Source organism: Equus przewalskii, chromosome 17 (genome assembly GCF_037783145.1).
Source record: "Equus przewalskii isolate Varuska chromosome 17, EquPr2, whole genome shotgun sequence".
Lineage (NCBI taxonomy): Eukaryota > Metazoa > Chordata > Mammalia > Perissodactyla > Equidae > Equus > Equus przewalskii.
In genome coordinates, this window is record NC_091847.1 from 58,524,628 (window position 1) to 58,539,242 (window position 14,615).

Below are 14,615 nucleotides of genomic sequence, written 5' to 3' on the forward strand. Positions count from 1 at the left end.
AGGGCCGGGGTCCCCAGGTTCCCGCTCTGAGAAGGAAGCAGCTTATGCCATCTGGACAAGAGGAAATGCTTTACTATCTGAAGGAAGGCTATCAGGATTTTAAAAGCCAAATGATGGCTGGAACATATAACTGAAGTTTAATTGATTCCTTGGTGTTTAGAAGACTCTCCTTCCTCTTTTTGTTTCATTCTCGAAGTCTATCTTTAAGCCTCAAATGCAGATTAAAACAATTAAATTAATAATTCCAAAAAGATTTAGGACTGTTGCACAGCAGACATCCTCTTTTTTTTTTTCCCATCAGGAGTTTTAAACTTGGGGTGGAATCAATATCATGTCTAAGATTTTTCTTAGTCTTCTTTTGGCAAATATAGAGTACATGGCTATTTTAAATGTGTATTTCAGGATCATCTCAAAATGCTACAAGTTTCAATGTTTGGAATAGCTTTTTCCTACAAGGTAAATATTAGACTACCAAGGGCTCCTTAAGCCTTTTTTTCTCCTGAGATAGCGACATAGACTTGATAGATTCTGGTGGTTCTTGTTCTTCAAGGGCTTGCCTCCCATTGACCTTCGGGCCTTTGCTGCTTTTCCAGGCTGTTCCCTCTTTCCCCTCTTCCTCCCTCACAGAGTGGAAGATATATCAATTAAGACATGAAACCAGAGGTTTTGAGAAAAGATTGGACAATGATGATTAAAACAAGTTCCTTTTAACTTTGATTTTTACACATTTTTATTGATATAAATTATTTTATTGAAATTATAGCCAAAAGTCAGCATTTTGGCATACTTGACAGGCCATTTCCTTTCGATCTAGAAAATTATATCTCATGTTGATACACTTTGGGCCTTTTGACAACATATCCGGTCCAAGATCTTTGTGTTATATTTGTGACAATTTGAAGTCTTCAGTTCTGGTTCTGGCAACTATTATTCCAGAGGTCACTGGACCTAAGATTACGCTAGAATTTCATTTGTTTTTCCTCAACTTAAGATGATTTTTTTCACTGTGAACCTGTCCTATTTCTCACTGGTGGATCTACTATCCAGACCTCTCTTTGGGTTTGACAGACATGGTAAACTAACAAGAATATTTTGCATTTGTATAGCTTGTATATACAAATGTTTTATTCTCCTAATACATTTTTCAGGTTATGGGTAGATTTTACGGAACAGCGAACTCAAATTGCTCACACACAGTTGTATAGGCTCTGAAGTCTTCTTGACTACATTTAAATTCCTAAACCACTGCCAACTAGTTCTGTGAGCTTAGGCAAGTTACTTAACAGCTGTCTGCCTTAGTTTCCTCGTCTGTGAAATAGTGGTTTCTACCACATCGGGTTGTTAAATGAGAGAATTCATGTAAAGTGTTTAGAACAGCGCATGTCACATACTAAGTACTATTCATGTTTTTGTTCAATAAATAAAGATAAGTAAGTAAATGCTCAACCTCTCTCGTAGTCAGGAAAACAAAAATTTAACATAACAATTAGATATCACTTTACAGCCATCAAATCATTAAAAATTAGAAACTAAGAGCATCTGGTGTCAGGGAAAAGTACACTCATAGACTGCTTGTAGAAATGTGAATTGTGATAGCCTTTTTGGAGACCAATCTAGCAATATCTGTGGACATTTATTGTGGCATTTTCTAACGTGCCTACCAAGCCCTAGGTCATCTTGGCTCTGGGCAGGATATCCGTTGACCCCTTTGCCAGCCCCTCTCCTCGTGCTGCTTGCACATCAGCCACAATGGCGTCACCATTCGTTCTCAGTCACTGAGCCCGCGCACTCTCTTTAGATCCTTGGTGCTTGCTATTCCTTCAGACTGGATTGCTCGCCTCTTAACACTCCCCGTGGCTTCCTTCCTCAAGTCGTTCAGGTTTCTGATCAAATATCTCCTCAGAGAGGTTTTCCCTGACCACCTTCTTTAAAGTAAGAAGTAATTCCTCTAACTTTCTATCTCCTATTTAGCTTCGTAAAAATACAACATCATGTTACATAATGTTATGACCTGTCCCTTCCACCAGAGTGGATGTTCTGTGAGGGTGGGGACTTTGTTTTGTTCAGTGCTCTATTCCTGGAGTTGAATGGGCACTAGAGTGCATTTAATAGAGACCTGCTGCCTGAATGAATTGTTTGTAGTAGCAAATGAACAAACAAAAAAAAGAGAAGACCCCCTGGCAAGAGAATGGTTGGATGAATTGTGATATATCAACAACATGAAATGTTATGCAGCTCCGGAGAAGAATGAGTTAGATCAATATCATTGAGGGGTTTCTAACAGCTCTTATTAAGGGAGAAGTGCAGGTGTAGAAGTGTGTACAACAGAGCCCGAAGCAATGATCAAAGCTTCTTTTCTTTTTCTGTCTTCCTTCCTTCCTTTCTTCCTCCCTCCCTCCCTTCCTTCCTTCTTTCCTCTACCCATCTACCTACCTGCCTGCCTACCTATCTACAGGTGATTTCATGAGAATGGCTACGGACAGATATTCACCAGGTTGTAAGCGTTGATTCTCTAGGGAAGAGTGTGCAGGGTGATTGTCGAGCAGGATGTGGATAAGGGAGCCAGAGAGCTGAAAGCTGGTGGAAAGGAAAATAAAATGATTGCCAGTGTGATATCCAGCTTCACTTTCTTCTGCTGATACACTTCACAGCAGCTTCAGTCAAATCCTTCTCTACCCCACCCCCACTCTTGATGCTGGATTTGTCTCAGTTAATTGCTCTCCTTTGGAATTCAAAGTTGATGCTCTGGTAGAGGTTCCAGACAGTGTACACAAGTCTTCCTTTTGCCCACCACTTGGAATCTTTTTGCGTTCCCTGAAAAAGATATTTGTCTTTTTCAGGGCTGTGGAGTGGATTCCAACTCCTAGCAACCCTGTGTACAGCAGAGCAGAACCCTGTCTTTTTGCACCAGGCTCTGACCTTCTGGTGCTATCTCAGACAATGAACACTCTGCTGCTGTTTCATGGCCAGTTTTTCACAAGTGGGTGGCCAGGTCCTTTTTCCTCATCTTAGTCCTTCCTCCTTAGTTTGGAAGCTCCGCTGAAACCTGTCCACCATGGATGACCCTGCTGGTATTTGAAATACCAGTGGCATAGCTTTCAGCATCACAGAACATGACAACTGACAGTATTACTGCCACCACGGTGTGACAACCGACAGACGGGTGGAGTGGTTCTCTGACCAGGAAATGAACCCAGGCTGCAGAGGTGAGAACATCAAATCTTAACCACTTAACCACCAGCATTGGCCATTTGTCTTTTACTATGTACTTTACTCTTGTTTTTCATGCAGTGAGTCCTTGATGCTCTTACGGCTGTTACTTATCATTTTCAAAGGGGTCTGAGGAAACTCTATGAAATTGACTCTCAACTACTAAGTCTGTCAATGGTTTACTAGGGCCCGTAAAACTCCTGGCCAAGGAAGTGTACCTGGGAGGATGACAACACTGATTTAATGGCAATGTGCTTCACATACATAAAGAGAACTCTATGGAGCCCTGATAGGAATTTTGGGAAACAATATCAAGTTAGAAATGGTAAACATTCTGAAAATAAAGCAGCATTGTCTTAGAAATGCAGGAAGGCAGAGGCAAAATATATGGTTTGAATCATTAACAATACAATGAATGATCAGAAAACCCATATTTTAGGGTAAGAATATGTCTCCTTTATCATGGCTTTCAGTCATCTGAATTTTTATTTTCGTTAGTCTGGTTGTCTTTTCTACCAGCTCCAAGCATAGGATTGTGTACCAGTCTCATTGACATTGGATGGCAATTCTCTGGCACCCATTGTCTTCACTTTAAATAGAATAATTTAAGAATACTAATCCTAAACTTGTGCTCCCTGAAGGCAGGATAAAGATTTCATAGTGATTGATTTTAGAAGATACAAATGGTTTTGCTACAATATAAGTGTGTTACTACTTCTATCTTTACAGGGTTTCTAGCTTATTACTGTTTTAAAGATAAAGATTAATGGTATAACTCAGGAAGAACATTGAAAATTATTCTAGTACAATAAGAAACTGGACCAAAACACGTCATAAGCCACTTTGGACATTTTTAAATCGTTCAAAAATTATTTTTCTAAGAAGAGAAAAAGATGTTTAAACCCTGAAGTTGGGAAAAAGAAATCCTAAGAGTATTTTTCCAAGATTTAGATTTTCTTTGAGCAGTTTCCTCCATCAACATATTTATAAAACCAAACTTTCCTTTTCTCTAAAAAAATGTAAGCAATGTGAAGAGGAAAAGCGGGCCAGTGACAGACAAACACAGTGTAAGAAATCTGATTTTCTAACACTCACGCTTAATAATCACCAAACAGTAACAAATTGCAGAGGTTAGTGATTGTTTTCTGTTACTATAAATGCTGGCTTTGACCCTCACTTGTTTAGGACAGAAGTCTTGATTATGTGATCTGGCAGAGCTCAAAAGAAATACATAAATAAAGAAATGCAAATGCTCTGTTAACTACCCTTTTTTTTTCCAGTAATGTCGGAGGAAATCTGAACATAAAGAGCAGTAGGGCGGACAACTGTTCTTCCTTCCTGTGATCTGATCTCATGATTGACCTTTCACCTTCTGTTCCTTTAGGTTAATTCTTCTGAAACATGGTTTTTGGAGGGGGGCAGACTTGGCAGTATCCTTTTCAAAATTAATGAGCTAGACTTCTTGAATATTAAAACCACCTGGAAAGCCAGTGCTGCTGGAATCATGGAAGAAATTTGCACCTGGTGCTTTGCCGAGTGGCTTACTTTCGATGTTAACATGCAATGATCATTCCAGCCGGGTTCTGGTAAAAGTCAGTACAGATATTAGACGTCAGTTCAATAACTCTTGACAAGACGGGTTTCTACAGAGAGAACCCTCCAGTACCCTTGGGTTTTGCTTAATTGTAAAGACTAACATCTTTACCCTTTTTAAGAGCTTGAAACGTAAAACAATTAAATAATGTACTTCAATCTTATTAGTAGAGAAAATAGTAGAGAAAATTAGTAGGAGAAAATGTATTGACTAACTCCAATGGCCTTTCATCCTGGACACCCAGAGCCACCCTGGAGAATCTTCACAGTAATTGAAATAAAAGCCTTAGCGGGCTCTCCCCCGTATTATAAATGTGTCTGCCAAGCAATATCCTCAGAAGCTTATTAATGGATAGCTGTTTAAGGTAACATGTTTTATAAATGTCATTGACCTACCTACTCCGTACTTGCAGTCTTTTTCTAAGAGTTATAATTTTCTCTTCTCGTGTTAAAACTATATGAATATAATTCATTTCTAGCAAAGTATCATCAAAGAATAATAAACAGAATGTTTTTCTTTTTAACTGTACATACGTGCTGATGTTATCTGCTACTTTGTAAATAAGAGGAAGTACTGAGAAAGAAATAGGTTTAAAAGTAATTTCATTTGGAGAGCTCACTAAATGTTTTCATGTGATTCGAATATAAAAATGATCACAAAACGAAAAAGTAAGAAAAACAGGCACGTTACTGGAAACATAATGAGCAGTATGCAAGTGTTTTTTACAAGCAAATATGGAGATCTTTAAAGTAACATTTAAAAAATTCATAACTAAAATCTATTATGCATAGTAAAACTTTTAATATTTTGTGACCCACACATTATTTATCTTATGTACAAAACTGATTTGAATAAATGTTTAATTTTTGACCATCTCTTAATCCCATTCTCTACATTCTCTGTCTATACACACACATTCTTTTTTTTGGTGAGAAAGATTAGACCTGAGATAACATCTGCCACCAATCTTCCTCTTTTTGCTGAGGAAGATGGGCCCTGAGCTAACATCTGGGTCCATCTTCCTCATTTTATATGTGGGCCGCCTACCACAGCATGGCTTGATAAGCAGTGCATAGGTCTGCACCTGGGTTCCAAACCTGTGAAACCTGGGCTGCCGAAGCGAAGGGTGGGAACTTAATTTAACCACTACACCACTAGGTCAGCCCCTACTCAAATCTTTTTTTGTTACCGTATGCAAACATGGAATATTTTGATGCAAATTGCAAAATTGAGGTCCATATAAAATTTCAGATAATGACAGCTAGAAGCACTAAATTTTATTTAAAACATGTAAAGAAAGTACTCCTAAGAAATGAAAAAATAATTGACTACTTTATACAGGCTAATTTTACATGATTGTAGAATACATGGATACAAATTATATATACTTTATTACTCATAAACTGTGATTTCAATGAAGAATTTCTTCAGTGAATAATTCGATTTAGAAATGAAGAGAAATTTGCTTTTGTGACAATAAGACATCTTCTTCCATTAGCGGCATCTCCATGAATAAAATCTTTCCAGATCCTCTGGCTTCCCTAACCACCACCAGAGACCTCACTATACATGTATGTTGGGCCTTGTCCAAGGAGGTTTATAACTCGAAGTGACGACACCGTAAGTCGGCGTCCTTTAGAAGGGTGAGGAGTCACAAATACTAGGAACGGAGCTTCTCTAGGCCTGAGCCTAATGCTGTGTCCTCTGGTTGCAGACTACACCTTAATTTACTCTTGTTTACTTCTGACTAGACAGGATGTTTAGGAGATTCATGTAGAAGGAGCCCTGGCTCTAGGCCAAGTGGGAAGTTCATGATCTTAAGTTTTACTCTCTAGTTCCTTTTCCCACAACTCTTACGTACTGCTCAGTAACTGACAACCACAAGTTTATATTTGTTTCTGTTTATTTGATTTTCTGAAAACTACCCCTCAAGTAAACTTGTTAAAAATTGGAACTGACTGTGGTTGTCGCTTTAAACGATATTACAGGATGGTTATTTGGTAAGATTTATTCTTTGCTAACGGACTCGCTTATTGTTGAACAGACGTGGCTTCTAAGCTGTTAACAATGACAAATTTTCTTGCCCTGAGTCTTCTGGGTCCCATATAGTTAGCCAAAAAACTGAGGTAGGCAAGGGTGTTTTGGCTCCAAGAGGGAGAATAGTCTTTCTTTCATGGAAATGCAAATTCTTTAGGAGGCTAGAGGGAAAAACCTAGACAGGGATGAGATTGTCCAGGAAGAGGGAAGAGAAGGAAAAGGGGAGAACGTAGAAGCATGAAAATGCAAAGTGTTAGCTGCGAAGGAAAAACTCAGAAACTGAAAAAGTACAGCCAACAAAGTAAGAGGAAGTAGAAAGTCAGGAGGGAAAAAAGGGAGTTGTGAAGGATTGGAGCTGTAACAGGACAGAGGAACACTCAGGCAGGCTGGCCCGAGATTTCATGGTGGGCTTGGGGAGTGGCTTCAGAAGGCTGCCTGGCCGAGGGCAATGGGAAGCAGAGCCAGTGAGCATCAACGACACTCACAGAAATATTTGATAACGGGCAGGAAGGAGCAGTGTGACTAGTTTGAGCTGGAGAGAAGAGAGAAGGGAGAGACGCATTTGATTTTTTGGTTTTTGGAAATAAAACTCCATTTCTGATATAAATATGATGATATAAATGTAAAAAGTTCCTGTAGCATTTAGAAGGTTTCAGGACTATAGCTTTAATATGACAAAATAGAAATAAAGGGCTAAAGTTAATTTAAATAGTCACTTAAAATAATTTACATCAAGCTTAAACACAAAATTTACTTATTTTTGAACTCTAATAAGGATAATTTAGTATACACTGACATATATGTCAGAAATATCAATTAAAATGACAATCTTCACATTTTCATTTCTGTGAATATGTACTGTACTTTATATTCTGTACTCTATTGATGACACATGCCAAGTACAATGCTGTTAGTTTAACCTCAAGTTGCAATGCATTATATCTTCAGAATACGCTAGTATATTTCATAGAAATATAAGAACTATTTTCACTATAGTAGAGAGTTCTGAATGGAACTTTAAAAAATAGTAACATCGGGAAAAAACAAAAGGCAACTTCTGTAAAGTAAGATCAATAATAATTGTGTTAAATGCTATGGACTAATGAATAGGAACAAATATAAAAAGACACAACACTTGTTAAGTTACAAACTATCTGAATGGATCTGTATGTTACTGGTTCAGCCTGTGGTGAGTTAAACGAGGACTAGATGCGTCAAACTTGACACTGGTTGGATTTAAGAAGCTTAAGCAAACTGAAGCGTTTGTCATGATCCTTTCATCCTAAACTTCTAAATGTTGGTGTTTCTTAAGGCAGTATCCTAGGTCCCCTTCTTTTTTCTGGCTAATCTCTCCCTAGGTGATTTCACTAATTCCCAGGCTCTGAAGTACCATCTATGCACTGATGACCATCAAATGCTTGACTCTAGCAAACGCTGCTTCTCCAAGCTCATGTGTCTACTTCCTTCTTTCCTTCTCCTCCTCGTCCTCCTATCTCTGCTCTTTTTTCTTCTAACAGCTTAACTGAGGAATAATTGACATACAATAAACCACATGTATTTAAAATGTACAATTTGGTAAGTTTTGACATATGTATTTGCCCATGAAACCATTACCACGAGCAAAATCGTGAACATAGTGATCACCCCAAGAGTTTCCTCATGCCTTTTCTAACTCCTTCCATTCCCCTCCACTAGTCTCCAGGCAACCAAAAGGCTGCTTTCTGGAGCCGACTCGGTGGTGTAGTGTTAAGTTTGCACGCTCTGCTTCGGTGGCCCGGGGTTCTCAGAGTTGGATCCCAGGCAGGGACCTAGCGCTGCTTGTCAAGCCTTGCTGTGTTGGCATCCCACATAAAATAGAGGAAGACTGGCACAGATGTTAGCTCAGTGACAATATTCCTCAAGCAAAGAGAGAAGGACAAGCAACAGATGTCAGCTCAGGGCCAATCTTCCTCACACACACAGAAAAAAAAATCTAGATACAAGTCCTTGAGCAGATATATGATTTGTAAATATTTTCTCCCAGTCTATGGCTTGTCTTTTCATTCTCTCATGTCTTTCAAAGAGCAGACGTCTTCAATTTGGATAAAGTACAATTGACCAATCTGTTTTCTATATCATGCTTTTGGCGTCATATCTAAAAAATATTTGCCTAAACCAGTCAAAACAATTTTCTCCTATATTTTCTTCAGAACCACTTTTTGAAAGGCTCTCCTTTCTCAATTGAGTTGTCTTTTCACCTTTGTCAAAAAACCAGTTGTCTATATATGTGTAGGTCCATTTCTGGACTACTCTGTTCCATTGATCTGTTTGTGTATTTTCGTGCCAATATCGCATTGCTTTCGTTAATGTAGCTTATATCTACCTTGAAATCAGGCAGTGTTACTCTTTCAATTTTTTTTTTAAAGCTGTTTTGGCTATTCTAGGTCTTTGCATTTCCATATGAATTTTAGAATGAGCTCAGTGAAACTATTTTTCAATTTTTTTTCAGTTTCATTTTGATAATTCCTGTTGACACATCTCTAAGTTCACTCTATCTTTTCTTCTGCAATGACTAATCTGCTGTTCATACAATGCAGTATATTGTCTACCTCAGACATTGTAGTTTTCATCTCAGAAGTTTTATTTTGTCTTCTTTATATCTTCCATGTTTCTTCTTGAGTTTTTGAAATATGGAAAACAATTATATAGTAACTTCTAATATTCTTGACTGTTAATTCTAACATCTGTGTCATTTCTGGGGCAGTTTCAGTTGATTTTGATCCATTTTTTCCTTCCAGTGGGTCATATTTTCCTGCTGCTTTGTATGTCTGCTAATTTTTTATTTGATGTCCTTGTCAATTTTACCTTGTTCATGCTGGATATTCTTTTATTCCTATAAATATTTTTGAGCTTTGCTCTGGGATGCAGTTAAATTACTTGGGAACAATTCAATCCGTTCAGGTCTTTCAGATTTATCAGATGGGATCAGAGCAGCGTTTAGTCTGTGGTAGTTCCCACTACTGCAGCAAGATCTTTCTGAGTGCATCCCTAATGCCCCATAAATCACGAGATTTTCCAGTCTGGCTGGTGGCAACAGGACTCTTCCCGGCCCACGTGAGCCCCAAGTTCTATTCCCTCTCATCCCTTCACATGGTTCTTTCTCAGTCCTCAGGTAGTTCCCTCAAATGCATGTGACGATCAGTGCTCTACAGAATATTTGAGAAAGGCTCTCTGCCCATTTCCAGAGTTCTCTCTCAATGAAGCCCTCTCCCTTCCAATTTTTCGCCCTGTGAACTCGAGCCTTCTTGATCTCCTTAGACTTTCACCTCCATCTTCTCAATTCGAGCGTCTACCAGCTTCTCCTTGCCTGTGTCATCTTGTGGGGACTCTCAGGGATTTAAATGAGATCACCTTAAGTGTCACCTCATTTATTTTCCTGTATTTCAGGGATCTCTCTCCTTTGTTGCCTGATATTAAGCATCTTGAAAATAATTCTTTTATATATTTTGGTTGTTTTAGCTGTTCCAACTTTATTTTGCTTGGAGGTGAAAGTCTTCTCTAGCTAGTTTCTTGATCTCCACTTGGATGACTCACAGTTGTCCTAAATTTAACATCCAAAGCAGAACTCTCACTTCCCCTCTGAAAACTCTTCTTTTCCGTTTTTTTTTTCTTTACCATCTCAATATATGGGATCACCAACCACACAGTTGCTCATATTTGAAGCCTGGAAATTGACCTTGATTTCTCCTTCTCCTTCATGAACAACACCCAATCCTTCAGCAAGTGATAGATTATACCTCCAAACTCTACCTTCGATCCATTTATTTCTCTCCAACTCTACTTCTACCCTCCTAGCTGAGGGCACAGTCATCTTTCACTGAGATTATTGTAATAGTCTCCTAATCGAATTCTCTGTTTCTTCCTTTGCTTCCTCCTCTACCCTGCCATGGTCATTCATCACATAGTAGTGTTTATGAGTTTTTAAAACAGTAAACCAAGTCAAATTATGCTTCCTAAAATCCTTTAAAATGCTTCTCATTGAACAGAAAATAAAAATCCAATCTCCTTACGTCTTGCAAGATACAAAAGATTTGAACAACCTTATCTTGAACTATTCACATCCTCCTTTGCTATGCTCCAGTCACACTAGCATCTTTACTTTCTAGAAAACTTCAGACGCTTTCCTACTTTAGAGCCTTGCCACCACATGGAATGTTCTTACCCTAGTTTTGCGGTATGACTGATGCCCTCTCATCCTTCAAGTGTTGACCTAAGTAATACCTCTGCAGACAAGCTTTCACCTACTTTTCCACTTAAGTGCTCTGTGGTTTGCTGTCGTAGTACCCGCCTGTTATCTTCATGCAACTTGATTTTTTTTTCAATTATATTTTGTAATTATGTAGCTATTAACTTACATATTTTATGTCTGTCTCTCTCTACTAGATTGTAAATTTTGAAGGCCTGGAACCATTTCTTTTGCTCACTGCTATCTACCTAACACTTAACACTACCCGGCACATAGCAGGTATTCAGTACTGCGTTGATTGAATGAAGGAAATGATTGAGTTGAAATCACATTTGGTGTGATCTCCTGATACTAGAAAAACTGTCATTGCTACTTTCTTATTTATTGCTAAAATTCCACAGTTGAAGAATAATCTCTTTGGTCTAAGAGCTATTACTTTGGAGAAAATTAAAGTTTTTAGATTTTAATTTATGAGATCAGTTCCTGAGGGAAAAAAATCAGAAGATAGAGTGCATATGTGAATACTGGCCATATGAGAAGGATATTCAGGGGACAAAGAATGAGAGAGTGGAAGGAAGGGGCAAAAAGTGTTCTGGAACATGCAATACAAACACTGCTTATGTCATATTTACCTGTGCTGCTGAATCCTAATCTTTATATTAGTTCTGTTTTCATATTTGTATCTGCTATATGTTCCATTGGCTGTAGTTAAGATTTATGTAATAGCCACCAGATCTCCTTTAATTTTAATGACTCAATGAAGAAGTAATCTTTATTATTCTCATTTTATAGATAGGGAAATGAAGTTCAAAAAGATTATATTATTCCCTCAAATTTACAAAACTAACACTTACCTTCATAGTGTGAGCTTTTAATTGCTCAGTCCTACTGCCAGACAACCTGGAGTTCATGAAGGTTTTTCCAAACATCCACAAGGAACCTTCGGAAAAGTACAGGGACTGTGAAGGACCGGAGACCCTTCTGAAGGATCAGATTGTACTCTGTGTGTTCAAAAGTAGTGTTCTCATTCTCCCAAGGGGCTCGCACAAGAAGAATACCGTCCTCGTACATAAAAATTGTCAAGATTCTGTGATTTGCTAAATCTTAAGTAGCTAGTATTAGCTATCTGATGACCTGTCTCACTTTCCTGTGATATTTAATATTGCTGAAAGCGCAGCTTTTAAACTAGCATCAGCCTTTTCCTTGATTTTTTGTTTGTTTACTCCTATCTTGTTCCTATCTGTTGGAATGTGGGTTCAGAGATTAGCCCTCTAAAACTATTGAAAAATGTGATACATATCTAATATCTGAAATTCTCTGTAGACATTGGTTCATCAAAGTTTATGATCTAAGTTCTTGGCCCTTTTCTTCTTTCAGTAGATGCCAGATTGCACTGACTAGATCAGAGGTAACTAGAGTTTAATCTTTATTCACACTGAGGTAACTTGTTGCCCAAGAGGGCTTTCAGCCATCTATCTTTGGGCACGCTGATCTTAATGCCAAGTTGAGGTTGGTATCTATGCAATATTAAGGGTGTGGTTTCCACTTTCTCTCTTCCCTTCCTTATCGTATTGTCCATATTGTCCCTCGAGTTCTGGTTGCTGGGTGACCTACTTTAGTTTATTGCTTCCCCATTAAGTTTCATCCATCCATCAATATTTAGGAAGTGAATACCACATGCGGGGCACTAGTTTAGTGCTAGAAATATAGCAGTAAATGAAATGATGAAAATATGTGCTTGTGGAATTCATATTCTAGCAGGGAGATAAATATATAGAATTATATAGTACGTTAGACAGTGTTATGCACTATGGAGAAGAATACAGCAGGAAAGGAGAATTAGAGAGCCAGGAGTGATTTGGGGTGGGAAGGGCTATAATTGTAAATAGAGTGACCAGGGAAGGTCTTGATGATACGATGACATTAGCTAAGACATGAAAGAGGTAAGGGAGGATCCATGTGGTATCTGAGGCAAGAGTTTTCCAGTTAGAGGGAACAGCAAGTGCTCTGAGGCAGCATCATGCCAGCAAGGAAGTCAGAGAGGCTGGAGTGGAGTGAGCAAGGGGAAAGTACTGTAAAGTCAAATTCAAAGTAAAAGTACAGACTAACAGATTGTGTAGGGTTTTATACAGCATTGTGGGTACTTTTGCTTTTACTCTTTGAAATAAGAAGCCATTGGAAGGGTTTCACCAGAACAGCGATATGATCTGACAAATTTGAAAGGATCGTTTTGGGTTCTGTGTTGAAAAGAGACTATAGGGGCAAAGGTGGAAGTAGTGAGACCACTTACGAGGCTATTTGAGTAATCCTGGCAGGATGACGGTGATCAGACCCAGGGAAGTGACAGTGAGGGGATTGAAAAGTAGTGAGAGTCTGGATATATTTTGAAGGTGGAGCTGACAGGATTTGCCCCGGATTGGATATGGGTATGAGAGAAAGAGAAAAGTCAATAATGACTCCCAGATTCTTTGTTCTGATCAACTAGATAGGTAGATTTGCTACTAACAGAGGTAGGAAGACAGAAGAGCAGCCTTTGGAGGGGAGGTTCAGGAGTCTGGACACGTTAAAGTGAAGATATCTTCACTTAGATGTTTACTAGGTATCAAGTAGGCAGTTTTTTAATCTGAATTTGAGACCTAAAGAAGGAGTGTTGTCTGCCTCGATGGTATTGAGAACTGTGAGACTGAATGAGATCACTAAAATAAAAAAGAAGTATAGATAATGAAGAGAACACATCCAAGATCTGAGCTCTGGAGTATCCCAATAATAAGAGGACATAGAAACAGAGAGTTAGAAGAAAATTAGTGTGGACATGAAAGCCAAGTGAAGAAAGGAAGAGTTAATCACTTTTGTAAAATTCTGCTGATAGAATTAATGAGATGAAACTGAACCTTCACCAGTGCATATGGCCACGTGGAGGTCTTAGTGGTCTTAGAAACAGCGCTTTCAGTATGCTAGTTTGGGCCAAAGCATGAGTGGAGTCAGTTTAAGAGAAAATGGCAAGAATATGAATATGGACCTTTGCATTTTAAATGATGGTGTCATTTAGAAGGTTCTTATGTCAGACAATGAAGGATAAAACCCGTGCAGATAGCTCTTCTCTGGACAATTTTGGTCCACCTATCACTTAAAAGCACACTTTGGGCTCTCTTTCTATCTGGTTATTGTGTGTGACCTCCAGTGCTGACTAGCAATTTTGTTCTTGGAGGAATTCCTACTTTCCCCAACCTGTGGAGATTACTTTCACTTTTCAGTAGCCGTCCTTCCTTGCTCAAACAGAAGAAATGCCCATTTATGCTATGTAGAAAAGTATATGCCAAATAAAAGATCTAGAATCTCCGTATATGTCTACATTAGTGTTATTTGTCTGGCCTCCTTTTGTGAGTAGAATTCTCTTCAGAACTTGAATGTCCTTAGCAAATGATAAATTAATACCAAATATTTTCCACTAAAGAGAGAAAATTTGGTGCATGTATGTGTCCACAAGTTTATGTGTAAGAGAGAAGGACATCTTTCACATGTGAGTGAAAAAGAAAAGACAAAAAGAAA

General features: G+C 38.4%; 1 long non-coding RNA gene across 3 annotated transcripts in view; it reads left to right on the forward strand.

The window, feature by feature from the left end:
• Positions 1-14,615, forward strand: part of LOC103553715 (uncharacterized) — a 181,842-nt gene that overhangs the window by 2,741 nt on the left and 164,486 nt on the right. The gene's annotated exons all lie outside the window — the stretch shown is intronic.